Genomic DNA, 14,182 nt, shown 5'->3' with positions numbered 1-14,182 from the left:
TAGCTATAAGTAGACTAGAAATCAAGACTTATAGTTTTGATCACTAACATTGACAAACATGCTTGAGATAGCAACGCATGCGAGTTCGACCGAGCAGTGCTCTAACAATCTCCCCTTTTGTCCATTTTAGTGACAAAACTATCAATACATATGGAATACAAAAATAGATAAATAAACTTTTGTAGATTCTCTTTCACATGCCTGATCTTCTTGGTTCTTCAACATTACTCGAAATCTTCGTCATTTCCAAGTAATCAAATGATCCCAAAGGTTGTAAGTTTAGCATCATCGTTGTTGAAAATCCGTAGCCATAACAATGAGAAAACAAGAATTCTCTATCATTATTATACAGTGTCATAGTATTATTACACATCATCAAAGTTCAATTGTATCACAACTTCGATAACAATACTATGGTGATATGTATCACTCCCCCTTAGTCAATACTCAATCTCACATGGAAACCACTCCCCCTTACATAATGATCCGAAACCATATTTATTTGTAGTGTGAACTACACACTAATTCTCCCCCTTTTTGTCAATAAAATTGGCAAAGGTACGAAAACTAGTGGGATCCTAATGAAATTTCCATAGAGGCATTTCATGACCAAAATAAAGCACATATCAACTTTTTAGATGCAATCATATAGCCGAAGCTAAATGCTTTCATCAAGGAGTTTATAAAGATACAAGATGACCCCTATAATATTCCACAGCCGCACTCCCCACAAAGGTTTGGCAATTAAGCGCAAGTTCAATTAAGAACTCTCCCACATAAAATGTCATTCCCGAAAGAATAACAAGAGCGACCTTACTTTCACAAGAAAAGAAGGATTTCTTTGGACATAACAAATCACATACGAATATGAATTTGAATCCGAAAAAAAAAAATTCAATTAAATTAACCACAAGAAAACCCATGATTAATTTAATCGGAAATGTTCAACATAAGCGAACTTACGGAGCCACACAGTATATACATAGAATTATGGATCAGGGAAGATCAATACTGCGGAATAGACAAGGATTCATTCTATTTTCCATCACTATTTTCACAATGATATATAATAGACATAATCCTCATGAACAAAAGATCATCCTATCTTCCATCAATATTTGCATAATGACATATAATAGGCCTATAACTTTTGTAATGTCAAAAGTTCATTCATTCTTTTATCAATACATGCATATCGACATATGAAAGACTTAACTTTTGACAAGGTATGGGACAATCATAGTTCACGGACGTAAACACACATATCCCATAAAAATTTGCAATATATAAAACCATAAAGATTAATGCTGCAAAAATCATCTTCCAAACAACTTTTAAAATTTAAACAAATAAACCTAAAAATATGAAGATGAAAATGTTGGACATGGCTATGTGTAATCACAATAATGGCTATTCCAAACTCTAGTTATTCTTCTAAACAAAACAAGGAATAAAATTCTCATCAGAAGATTTACTAGGACAAAATAAAATCAACAAGCTAAAGAACAAGGACAGACACTTAAACCATCAAAACCGAACACGAACTGAAATCAAATAGACGTTTCAGAATCCTCACGAGGTCTTTGAGCTTGTGATCAACAGCATCTACTGCTTCTTCATAGAAGATATCCTCATTGAGAAGATCTTTAACATATGTCTTTACGAGACCAAGGTCAGAAGTAACCTTTTTCAACCCAGTTCTTAACACATGAAGACTTTTCAAAGTATCAACGAGCTGCAGTTTTGTTTCCTCAAAATATTTAAGAAAATCATGAACCACTTCAGCAGAGACCATATCCCCATTCTCAACATCCTGATGTGTATAGGCATAGTAACATGAGGCATTAGGATGATCATCTTCTACTAGGGTTCTTTTATTCCTTCCATTGGACTCGAAACCAATACCTTTGTCAAGAAACCTTTTTGCAAAACCTCTAGATTTATAGGAAGACATTCTTGAAAAACCACAAAAAAATTCCCAGCGTACGAGACTCAAGGGTTTTGGTATTTAAATGGTTTCTTAGAGAAGGTAACTTTTAGGGTTTCTAGACGTTGATTCGTGACAGTATCACAGGTACTCGTACGAACACAATCTTGACCCAATAACAAAGGTACGCAATCGGTCGTATTTTTTTACGATAAGACAGAATTTTTGCTATGTGAAAAATATCACAAGATTTTTTGGCTCAATAAATTTATATCTCCATATAGAAATAATTTAGAGCATACAACATAGTTGCAGCAAAAACAAAAAAAAAAGAACAACATCAGACACAACCAAAACTTTGGGAAAAGTTGTCTGTAGACAATAGTTTAGCTATAGACGATAAGAAAATAGCTAAACAGACAGCAATTTTGCCAACAATATACCTGATTATTAACACATCTTACTCAACGTGATTTTTATGAGTAAGTTATCAATCCTTGTGATTAATTGACACAAGTACGGGCTCTAAGCTCATTAAATGAACTGTGTTTACGGTTGGGTCTCTTTTTCCTATCAAGTCTAGGAAGGAATCCCTTTTGATGTGAGAAATTATCATAAAACTTACTGTCATCAAAATATGAGACATATTTTGAGTTCTTACCAGAAGAATTTTGGTTTGAGGCGGTTGACAACCTGTTGACAATTTCTTTATAACCTTCAATTATATCCTTCAGTTATTTCTCGTATCATTATTTTTTTCTCCTTTCTCCTGGAATTTGATTCACATCAACGACAACGTTATCTCCTCTTTTAACAGAAGAAAAGACTTGATCTTTCCTTAGACGATTTTTGTTAAGACGTCTGTTCTGCTTCTGAGCATTCGAGGAACTCATTGAACTGACTTTCTTGGTAGCATACACAGGGTAAGTACGAAAACCAATTGGTTTAGACATACGAATGTCAGTTACACCTTTGAGAATTAAGTCTAAGGTGTGTTGCAGTTGAACAAAGGAATTTTTATTCAACCTAGAGTTTCCCTTTTGTTTAACAGAACTTTTTGCCTCGCAAAAGAGACATACTTTCTGATCACCAGAGTGATTAGATAGTGCAGTATTAACACCCTCGTTTGGAGATTTCTTCCTTCCATGTGATGTGGAACAACCTTGATTAGAGGAGGTGACTAACACATCTTTTACAATAGGAAGGGATTCTGGTTTTACTTCTAGAAATGGAACTCTTTCAGTTGTAGTAGAAGTACATGGTATATTAGACTGCTTAGAGCATCCTTCAATTGAGAGTTTACTCAAGCGATGTTCAATTTCCAAAGCATCCTTTTTGAGGCTCGCCTTGAGTAGCATACATGAAGAATGGTCTTCAATATTTTCTTTGGATTTACAGTCTCTTATTACACCAAGAAGAACATTGACATGATTTTTCAACTAATTAAATCTATCAGCTTGGATTCTAACAAGATTTAGAATCAGTTCACTCTCTTCAGTTGTTTCTCTTTCATTAATAGAGATAGGCTCTTTTGAAGGGTAATCGGAATAACACATGTCAGTGTCTGTCTGTCTCGTCAGAACACTAGGTTCGTCTATATTTGAGATTGACGAATCTTTCTCTTTAATAGATACAGTCGAGACAAAACTTTTATTTCTGGTGATGCGTTTATCAGAGATAGTAATCTTGTCCATAGAGTCAAATCGCTAAAAACACAGACTTGTAAGGTCTTTAAACGTGTTTTCCTGCTCTGATACCAATTGAAAAAGCGTGGGTCTAACAACCACACCAAATATTTCAATTAGCAATCTGTATGGACTAACTCCAATATACTTTTAAGAGAATCAACTAGACAGTCAGACTCAATCTTAATAAAAGTGTATCAAAGAGTTATATCTTACTTTCTCGATTCAATACTTACTCAAGCAAATAAAAATCGGCGAGTCTAATTAAATATAATAGAAATCACTTGAACGGTACCAAATACCAATGTTCAAGGATCAATCAATTTCAATCAACAACCAAAGGTTGGTTTCCCAATTGATTGATTCAACGCATAACCTGTGATATTTTAATTATATAATAAAATATAATGCGGAAAAGAAATAACACAGACACCAGAATTTTGTTAACGAGGAAACCGCAAATGCAGAAAAACCCCGGGACCTAGTCCAGATTGAACACACATTGTATTAAGCCGCTACAGATACTATCCTAGTACAAACTAACTTCAGTCTGGACTGTAGTTGAACCCCAATCAATCTCACACTGATCCAAGGTACAGTTGCGCTCCTTACGTCTCTGATCCCAACAGAATACTACGCACTTGATTCCCTTAGTTGATCTCACCCACAACTAAGATTTGCTATGACCCAAAGTCGAAGACTTTAATAAACAAATCTGTATCACATAGAAAAGTCTATGATAATAGATAAATCTGTCTCCCACAAAAATTCCTATGACTTTTTGTTCCGTCTTTTGATAAATCAAGGTGAACATGAACCAATTGGTAACCCGGTCTTATATTCCTGAATAACAACCTAGAATTATCAATCCCCTCACAATAATCTTAATCGACTAGCGAAAGAAGATATTGCAGAATCACAAACCATGAGACGCAGATGCTTGTGACTTCTTTTATATCTTCCTGTCGTAGAAATCAATCTCAATCCAATCTTACGATTGTACTTAGTACGATAGAAGCAGCAAGATCAGATCACACAACTACAAGAAAAGTAGTATCGGTCTGGCTTCACAATCCCAATGAAGTTTTCAAGTCGTTAACATACAGGTCTCGGTAGAAACCTAAGGTTAAAGTAGAATCGAATCTAGCTAATACAAGTAGTATCACACAAGAGGTGTGGGGATTAGGTTTCCCAGTTGTTATAGTTCTCCTTTATATAGTCTTTCAAATCAAGGTTTGCAATCAATGTTAACTTAGTAATAAAGCATTCAATATTCACCGCTAGATGAAAACCTGATTAGACTCAAGCTAATATCTTTCAACCGTTAGATCAAATCTTAGCTTGTTACACACAAATGAAATGCACGTTTATTTAGGTTTCTGTAACCGTACCCAAACATGTACATCTAGTTGGTTCAACAGTAGTTAACCAAATGGTTATCCATATGAGCACTTTCATATCGACCATATTCTTTTTTACCATAACTAGTTCAAATGACTCATGTGAATACCAATATTCTTTGGAGCACATGCCACGATCTTAGTGACCGTATACAAATTCAATTGTGCAGCCTTCGCTAAATAGAGAAGCCTGAGTAGCAAAGAATACCTCCGCAGATATATTTTATCTCGTCCCAATAAATAATACCTAGACGGTTGAGATGAGAAGAGTAAAAGCCTAGTCTACAAAGAGGCATCCGGTGAAGGGACAGAGGTAGATGACGCATCTAATCAGCATTAAATGCACAAATATTTTATCTACACGCATGAACCAAGGCACGTGGAAAGAGAAGGCATGGAAGAAACCGATTGGTAGAAGCTGGCTGTGAACGAAGGTACAACCTGTACTAAGGTTGGGTAGTTCCCGAAGGAACGTGGGCCATCTGAGGTGGAGGAATACGACTGGAGAAGGTACGCGGTGGACGAAGGTACCATTGGTACGAAAGGTATATCAGCAGATGATGGACCCAGAGGCAGCAAAGATATACCTGGAACAGAAGGGGCTATAAATACCAAGCCTCACCAACAAACTAAAGGCATTCAATATCTAGGAGAGAAGATATAGTCTTAAACTTATACCTCTTTAATGTTTAAAACTTAAGTATTTACTTCAACTTGAGTTCTCTCTATTATTTAGGGAATCATTTTAAGATCTTTGTAACCACCACAATTTAATACAAAACAATCACTCATTACCCCGTGGATGTAGACAAATGTCGAACCACGTAATCTCTTGTGTCTCATGATAACTTAGAAGCTTTTACATTATATTTGTGTTCTTCGTTATTATAGTGATCTCGCACATCTTTTATTACTTAGCATTGTCAGTTCAACAGAGGTATCGGTACTATTTAGCATCAGATCTTCAGAGATTTATACATTACGTAGAGTACGGGGAAACGAGTAGTCACAGTTTGGCACCCACCGTGTTTTTCTCACGATCTTGAGTTTAGACATGGTTTTACTTTTAACTTATGCATCTTCTAAAACGAAGGGATCTGTGTTCCAAAGGGATGAATCTCATTCTCTAGTGATTTGTTCATCCATTGTTTGTGTATGTTTTTTTGTGTTCATAGCCTCGAAAAAAGTACCATGTTACAGATCTATACAAAACTTTTCAAAAGCGTACTCACAAAGAGCCAAAATCTTTGTTTTATACTAAAACAACCTTTTTTAACAGAGCATATTTCAGATATGAGAACCTTTGACTGACAGAGGAATCTCAGTGAAATTTTAAGGAAAAAGATCTTCTAACGCATTTAATAGCGTTTTTTGCAAGATCTAACACCCTTTGTCATTGGTTTTCAACGTTTAAGGTTGTGTTTACCAAGGGCATCATAAGCATTTAATACCCGTCTGTCAAAGACATTATTTCAGTCCTTTTTCTGAAAAAGCTGCTTAGCCGTCTTCTGTGTCAGAGCATTAATTGCTACTTTTAACGAAGGTACCCATGTAGCAGATTTCTTCGCTTTTTCTGTGAGTGCAGGATAACAAAAGCCGAAGGTATGCAGAAACCAAATGATGTACCAACAAGCTCACGACTAGCAATCACCAGAGGGAGATCCCAAAAGTCGTCTCAAGAAAATCAAAGGAATGAAGCGGAGGACGGAGAAAGCGAAATAGCAAGAAGAACAATCGCTAACAAATCACCTATTCCTTCTGAAGGAATGGGGAAGACATCGGGAGCTCAACCAATCTACGGCATGCCATTACCGGAGCATGCTACCACTACAAAGCCACTTGCGTCCAATGCAGGGTTACACAGAACCTTAGCTCCTACGGGACGAGGGTTGGGAAACCTAACCCCAATTCAGATAGATCCAGACGTGCCAATTGTAGACGAAGGAGTGGAAAACTCTGAAGATCCAGCCGACAGTACTCCTCAGGGAGGAGGATCCCACAACGAAGACCAAATGGCGGCACAATTAGCATCTTTGTTACTCCGTAATAAGGAAAACGAAGATGCAATGCACGAGATGGCCCAAGAGAACCAGAACCTCAAAGGTATGTTGGACATACAAATAGAAGGTTCCAAAACTCACCCTCCGCACTCAACCCACCAAAGACGAATCAACCTAAGGAATCCAGGAGAGCTCACCACAATCCATACGAAACAAATTCAACATACAAACCCTCTCAGTCCTACTACACGAAGCATTTAAAAAAAGATGCTCATAATGTGAACATGGTCTTGGAGCAAATGGAGAAAATGCGGAAGGAGATTCAAGGCCTAAAAACTGGCCACGCAGGCGCAAGACTAGAAGAAGTTCTACAAGAGGAAACCACGTCCCCACTATATTTTTTCATTTTGAGGGAATCCATCCCTCCGAAATGCCCGGTACTTACGTTCCAAGCATACAAACGGGTACCTCAGATCTTGCAGTCCACCTACGGTATTACACTCGTTTCCTTGCCCATTGGGAAAGAAATAAGGTGGTACTTTGTAGGTACTTCCCAGCAATCTTAACGGGATCAGCACTAGCCTGGTATGACAACTTACCAGCAAACTCAATTGACTCCTTTGAGCAATTGTCTACGGTGTTTTTGGAGACATACATTTACAACAAATCAACAAAGGAAGGGTTAGATAGGCTATTTGCTTTAGCTATCGGACCCCGGGAAAAGTTGATGCAATATACAGACATGTGGCAAAATACATGCCAAGAAATTGGGAAAGTCAATCCAGAAATTAGCATTAATTGCTATAAGTACGGACTTGATAGAACCTCAGCCATCTTCGTGGAGCTTCACAACAGAGCCCTCGATTCTGAAGGCGAGCTCAGGGTTGTCTAAGATCGTTACATCAGACTCGAAGAAATCCAAAAGAACAACCCCAGGGCACAAGCAAAGACGACAACAGCTCCGCAGCGAACTAACTCTCTGGAGCCAATTCCGGAGGTACCTAAGCGACAAAATGAAGCCGGGGGCAAACTAGCTCTCGAGACAAACGATCCAAACATGGAGATGGAAAAAGAGGAAAAGGAAGAGAAGAATTTATGGATAAAATCTACACGAAGCTAAATACAACTTTCTCTCACATCCTAAGCAAGGAGGGAGCAAAGCCAGGCTTTCCTTACCCTAATACTAGGGGAAAACATCCAGAAAAAACGAAGGAGGCCAAGGAGTACTGTGCGTACCACCAATATTACGTCCATACCACTGATACATGCTACCACCTAAGAAATGTGATCCAAAGATTCATCGACGAAGGTAAATTCATGGAGTACGTACAGCTACAGCCAGCGGAGACTGAGGAGACCCCAAAGAAAAGGGTGGAACTACCTCAAGACGGAAAATACATCATCATGATCACCTTCTCCAGCGGAGGTCAAGAATAAATGCTCTAAGGCATCCTCGAGTTTGCTCGAAACAGAAAGAAGATAGAACCCCATGAGGTGTTCAAGCTAAGTGGACCACCTACTAGCACTTGGGAGGAATGGATGGCCACGCCATTAACATTCTCAACAAAGGACGTCAACCAGGAGGTTGAAATGCACAACGATCCACTAGTGATCACTCTTCCAATACACGGATGGAATGTTATGAAGGTCCTCGTGGATGGGAGCAGTTCGTTAAATGTGATATTTTTACGAACCCTACCTATGCATGGGTTTGACAGCAGAGCAAATGGATTCTTCCACTTGCACAATATATGGTTTTAATGGAGCAGTCTCTAGACCAAAGGGGGAAATTGTCTTGCAGGTACATACAGGACCCTTAGTAACCAACACACGCTTCTGTGTGGTGGAAGCACCTTCGCCCTACAATGTAATCATGGGCAGGCTATGGGTCCATAGATTGCGAGGAACAACTTCGACATATCACTAATACCTACGCTTTCCTACACCTATGGGTGAAATGGAAATCAAAGGCGACCAACAATATGCAAGGCTATGCAATCTAGCGTAAATCAGACTCAACGAAGAAAGAACTGCTGCTCAACAACACGAAAGAAAAAGACGCAAGGCAAACATCAAGGAAGTACAAGACAGAGCCTCCTTAATACCCAGTTGTATCAGCACCGGAGACAAATACCTCCGCTACTCCAGGCGCAGATGTCTCCGCCAAATGACAATCACCGGTGGAACCAACAAATAAAATCAACATCGGGATGGAGGCAGTACCAAGGATGCTCAACATCGGAACTTTACTTGAAGAGGAAGTTCAACTACAAAGGTTACTGAAAGAGTACGCAGACGTCTTTGCGTGGTCAATGGAATACATGCCAGGAATTGATCCGAATTTGGTCTCACACCACCTTCGGCTCAGACCGGAAATACCATCATTTAAGCAACGCATACGTAAAGTGGTGGACATCTACCACGAAGGGGTAGAAAAAGAGTTGCAAAAGCTACTTACAGCTGGATTCATACGAGAAGTCAAATATCCCACGTGGATATCCAACATGGTCATTGTTCCTAAGAAGAACGGAGGCGTACGCATTTGTATCGATTTTAGCAATCTCAACAAAGCGTGCCCCAAAGATAGCTACCCACTTCCAAATATTGACCAGCTGGTCAACGCAACTGAAGGCCACCAAAGGTTATCTTTCATGGACGGATACTCAGGATACAACCAAATAGCCCTTGCGGAAGAAGATCAGGAGCATACTGCGTTCTTTACCCCCACGAGACCTGTATTGCTATACAAGGATGCCTTTTGGACTAAAGAACGCGGGGGAAACATACCAACGATTAGTAGACAAAATCTTCAAGCCATGGATAGGAAAAATACTAGAGGTCTACGTAGACGACATGCTCGTCAAGAGCAAAGAAGCAAAAAAACATCTCTCAGACCTAAGGGAGATATTTGAAGCCATGAGGAACTTCCACATGAAGGTGAACCCGGACAAATGCACGTTCGGATTTACCTCAGGAAAATTCTTGGGTTACTTGGTGACCAAACGAGGAATCGAAGTAGACCCCGAAAGGGTCAGAGCAATAATGGAGATGCCATCTCCATAGACTCTAAAAGGAGTATAAAAGCTAAACGGAATTTTAGCTTCCATGGGGAGACTCATATCAAGGTCTTCAAATAAATGCAAAGCATATTTTGATACGCTAAGGAAAGGAAGCAGGTTTAGATGGACCGAAGAATGCGAACAAGCTTTCACTACAAGAAAACTGGTCATCAGCGACGAACGTGGTCGTCGCAAAACATAACATTTCCGTCGCTAATTGTTTTTACCGATGATAATCTTTTGTCGCCTAAATTGTCGCTAATACTGCGTCGCAGAATGGGTACAGCGACATAAATGTTAATGACGTCGCTAAGTCTTTATCAGCGACAAAAGGATATTCAGTGGCTGAAAACATAAGTTCGCCGACCAAAAAATACGTTGTCGCAACTATAAATTCTCAGCGACGATATATTTTATCGCGGAATTTAATGTTTTTGCGATGAAATTTATTTTGTATTGTCGACAAATATTTCTTGTCAGAAACATAGTACTTCGGTACCATCCTAATTTTGCAACTAACACTACATTTTGGTTGCGCTAAATCTGAAATTAAAATAGAATCTAGCTAAATTACAAATATGTTTGAAACATTAATTGCATTTAAAATACAAAACTAGTCATAAAAACCCAAGGTGACTAAACTTGTGGTACAAAAACCCCACTCAAATGTTGGGATCCATTAAAACTCCATCGTAAACAAAATTGATACAAAAACCCCAAATTTTTAAAAATTGATACAAAAACCCCAAATTTAAATGTTGGTTTCATCAAATTTTATTTTGGTTTCATCGTAAAATTTGATGAAACCAAAATAAAATTTGATGAAACCAACATTTAAATTTGGGGTTTTTGTGTTATTTTTGTTTTGATGGGGTTTTTGTGTTACTTTTGTTTTGATGGGTTTTTTGTGGAAGGATGGTGACACCTCTGGGGTTATAACTCGCGGACCGTTTAAAATATGAATTCAACTTTACATTAGCAACCAAGAATCACAGTAAGCGTATCACAAATATTAATGCAGTTTTTGTTAAAAGAAATGCGTTATCCATTAGCAAACTTTGACTCAACAGTTGATTCCAAGAATGTCCTGAACTAAGCGCGCCAACACTCGTGAAGATAATCGAGTCACTTCATTTAAAGCACGCCCACTTAACACAGGAAAAAAAGGCATACACCACAGCCTGTACAAAGAAAAAAAACAATAAAATCAGGACATCATATTTTTAATTTTGAAAATTCCTATATGGAGGTAACCTATCTCACTCCAATTTCTTAGTGTTGACAGTGATCTTGAGTGACATTCCTCACAATTAGTCTGCATCAAAACATTAATTCAGAATAACAACATAATAACATTTGAATGCTTTATCAAAACTCAGAACAATTCAAAAGTACATCCATACAATCAAATGCCAATAAGGCTCAGCATACATCTACGTCCTTATCGAGGTTTATATCATCCTAAGTAGAACGCTAGCTATATATCCATACATCAAAGAACAATAGAACATATATGTGTGACCAAGAATCAGAAAGAACATTAGACTAACTAAAGGATAAACCAATTTTTACTTATTGTAAACAAATTTCAAAGATAGACCGACATTTCACTGGGGACAAGTTACATACCAAAACCAGGTCAGGTTGTTGAGTATTTACCAACGTATGCACTAACAACATTGAAATACATGGAAGTGAGTTATACCTTCTTACAACCCCAACCCGATTTTCCTTCCCTCATTCTTCTTCCTCCACCTCTGTAAAGCCAAGAGAGAACATTAAATAAATCAGACAAAGTAAAGGGTACTTCTAGATGCCAAAATTCCAGTAACAAACCCCAACTAGCATCCCATTGACTTCTGTTGACACAGAAGTCCACAATGGTATGGAAAAAATAATAATAGATTCGATAAGTTTAAACATGAATACCAAGCAAATACTATTAGTTGGTTCCGTGCAACTCAATAGACCTTCACAAAAAGAAAGATTTGGAATAAGTGGATGATAGCATGTTGCGTCCTTTGAAAAAAGGTATGTCTTAATTACAAATAGGAAAGTTGCATTTCTCTCCTAAACTCAACCATTACTAAATTTGGACCGCCAATAGATTAGATCTTATAGAATGGTGGTTAACAGAGAAGGTCCGAGCAGAGAACATCCACTTAAATTATCAAAAAACAAGGAAAAATGTAAAACAAGCACAAACTGTACATGAAAATAAATTCTTGGGAGTTTCTTCCTCTTTATAACCATGATATATGCTATATGCATGCCACCTAGCTATCTCAACTTGTATAATTTCATTTTACTGCAAACCAATGAGTTCGTTTGTTATTGGTCTCGTACCATTGCTGGTCTAGAACCCTTTTCGTTACTAAAGAAATGTTTAAAAGCTACATTGGATAATTCGGTAGTTGTCCTTCTTTGGGAAACTACCTTTATTCAATAAGCCTAAATTGCTAAAGCCAAAATAGTAAACACACATTTAAGACAATCCCACAACCAAAAAGTATCAGCAATTAGTCCAAAAATTGCATCAAGTTTCCACATCAATCAAAAAAATACTATGCGTTGTTTTTATTCTTAGGATTTCTAACTAACGAAAGCTAAGGAACCTAGACCGGAAACTCATAAAAAAAGGCAAAGACATCTATGGTTTAAATCCAATGGCACACTAAAATCCATCCATTACCCATTCTGCTCAGCAAAGAAGTTGTAATTGTCTAAGACTACCCTTTTCCAAATCTACTTGGCTCATATGAAACAAATCATATCAACAGTTTTCTGAAAACACATACTATCTCTAACTTTGCAGGCGTGAACTAATTGAATTTAACCAAATATATTAAATTCAAGAAATCTTACCAGACCCTTTGAACAAGATTTGCAGTATCACCCTGCACCCATATATCATACCCGTAATAGTGATCTCCAAGTCTCCCAAAATGCCGCCAAATTCTTAAAATAACAAGTTGTTGTGATTTCGATAACTTCTCTTTGTTTTTTCCTTCACCCCTGAAGATCCAAATAACAATATTAAATCAAAGACCTAAATGCTTGAATATGAAACAGAACCCATGATCCAAAGTCAATCAAATACCATGAAACGTACCAGCTACAACAAAAAAATCAATCTTCACAGTTAGTTTTATAAGCCTAGACAAAAACCCCTAAATTGCAAATTGAAAACAAAATCAAGCCAAATAACCAAAATAAAACTACCGAAAGTAAGATGTAACTTATAAACGAAAGAATGGTTGAGCCTTCGCTCAAAATCAAACTAAATAACCAAAACCCAAACTCAAAACAACCCAAATTATATTGGAAACTGAAACTCTAGTTGTTGTTTTCTTTTTCCCCTTCTTCGATCGAGAGAATGGAATTGATACCCTAGTTATTTGATGAGGTGGAGCGAGGAAAAAGGAGGACGACGGTTCAGTTGTTATAGAGGTTTCAGTTTTTAAATAGGGTTGGGGAAGAAGAAGATATGAGATCATTTTTTTTAGGTTAATAGGTGGGCAGTTCCTGGCCGTGGGAGGGAGAAGTTTTTAATTTCACGAACATGTTAGAGGGAAATTTGGCGCTAAGAGGATTCAGTTTTTCTATTCGATAGGGAAAGAAGAAGATTTGAGATCGTGTTCTTTCTTAAGTTGAAGAGATGGAAATGGGATGATTAACATAAAACTAATTACTTATCGCTAAAAACAACTATTCGACGACCGAATTGAAGTATGTCCATGAACGTATCTTTTAGCGGCTATTAGTGTTATCGCTAAATTATAGTTTCGGCGATAATATCAATTTAAGTCGATGTATACATTGTTTTAGCAACATCATCGAATTTGGTCAGTGTTTGTATGCTTTGGCGACCGTCATAGCTGCGATTTTTTAACTTGTCGCTAAAACTGCCATTTTGCGACCAAAATTTCTATGGTCGTTAATTATTATATTCAGCGACCAAACATCAAGTGTCGCCCAGAAAATCGTCGCCAATGGCCTACTTTCTTGTAGTGTTTTCACAAGATCAAAGAGTACTTGGCATCAGTACCCATCCTGCAGAAATCGGAGCCAGGTGAAATACTCACCCTATACCTAGCAGCAACAAGCTACG

The 14,182-nt window shown here is 37.7% G+C and overlaps 1 long non-coding RNA gene across 1 annotated transcript; it reads right to left on the bottom strand.

Moving 5' to 3' along the window:
* Nucleotides 1-11,021: 11,021 nt before the first annotated feature.
* Nucleotides 11,022-13,782, bottom strand: LOC113354247. The gene is made up of 3 exons (XR_003361743.1): nt 12,937-13,782; nt 11,777-11,828; nt 11,022-11,252 (listed from the first exon to the last, which is right to left on the bottom strand). It is a non-coding gene; the product is annotated as an uncharacterized LOC113354247 (long non-coding RNA).
* Nucleotides 13,783-14,182: the final 400 nt, after the last annotated feature.

This window comes from Papaver somniferum, chromosome 2, assembly GCF_003573695.1.
Source record: "Papaver somniferum cultivar HN1 chromosome 2, ASM357369v1, whole genome shotgun sequence".
NCBI lineage: Eukaryota > Viridiplantae > Streptophyta > Magnoliopsida > Ranunculales > Papaveraceae > Papaver > Papaver somniferum.
Note: the sequence above shows the minus strand (reverse complement) of the source record. Positions and strands in the feature narration are given on the sequence as shown.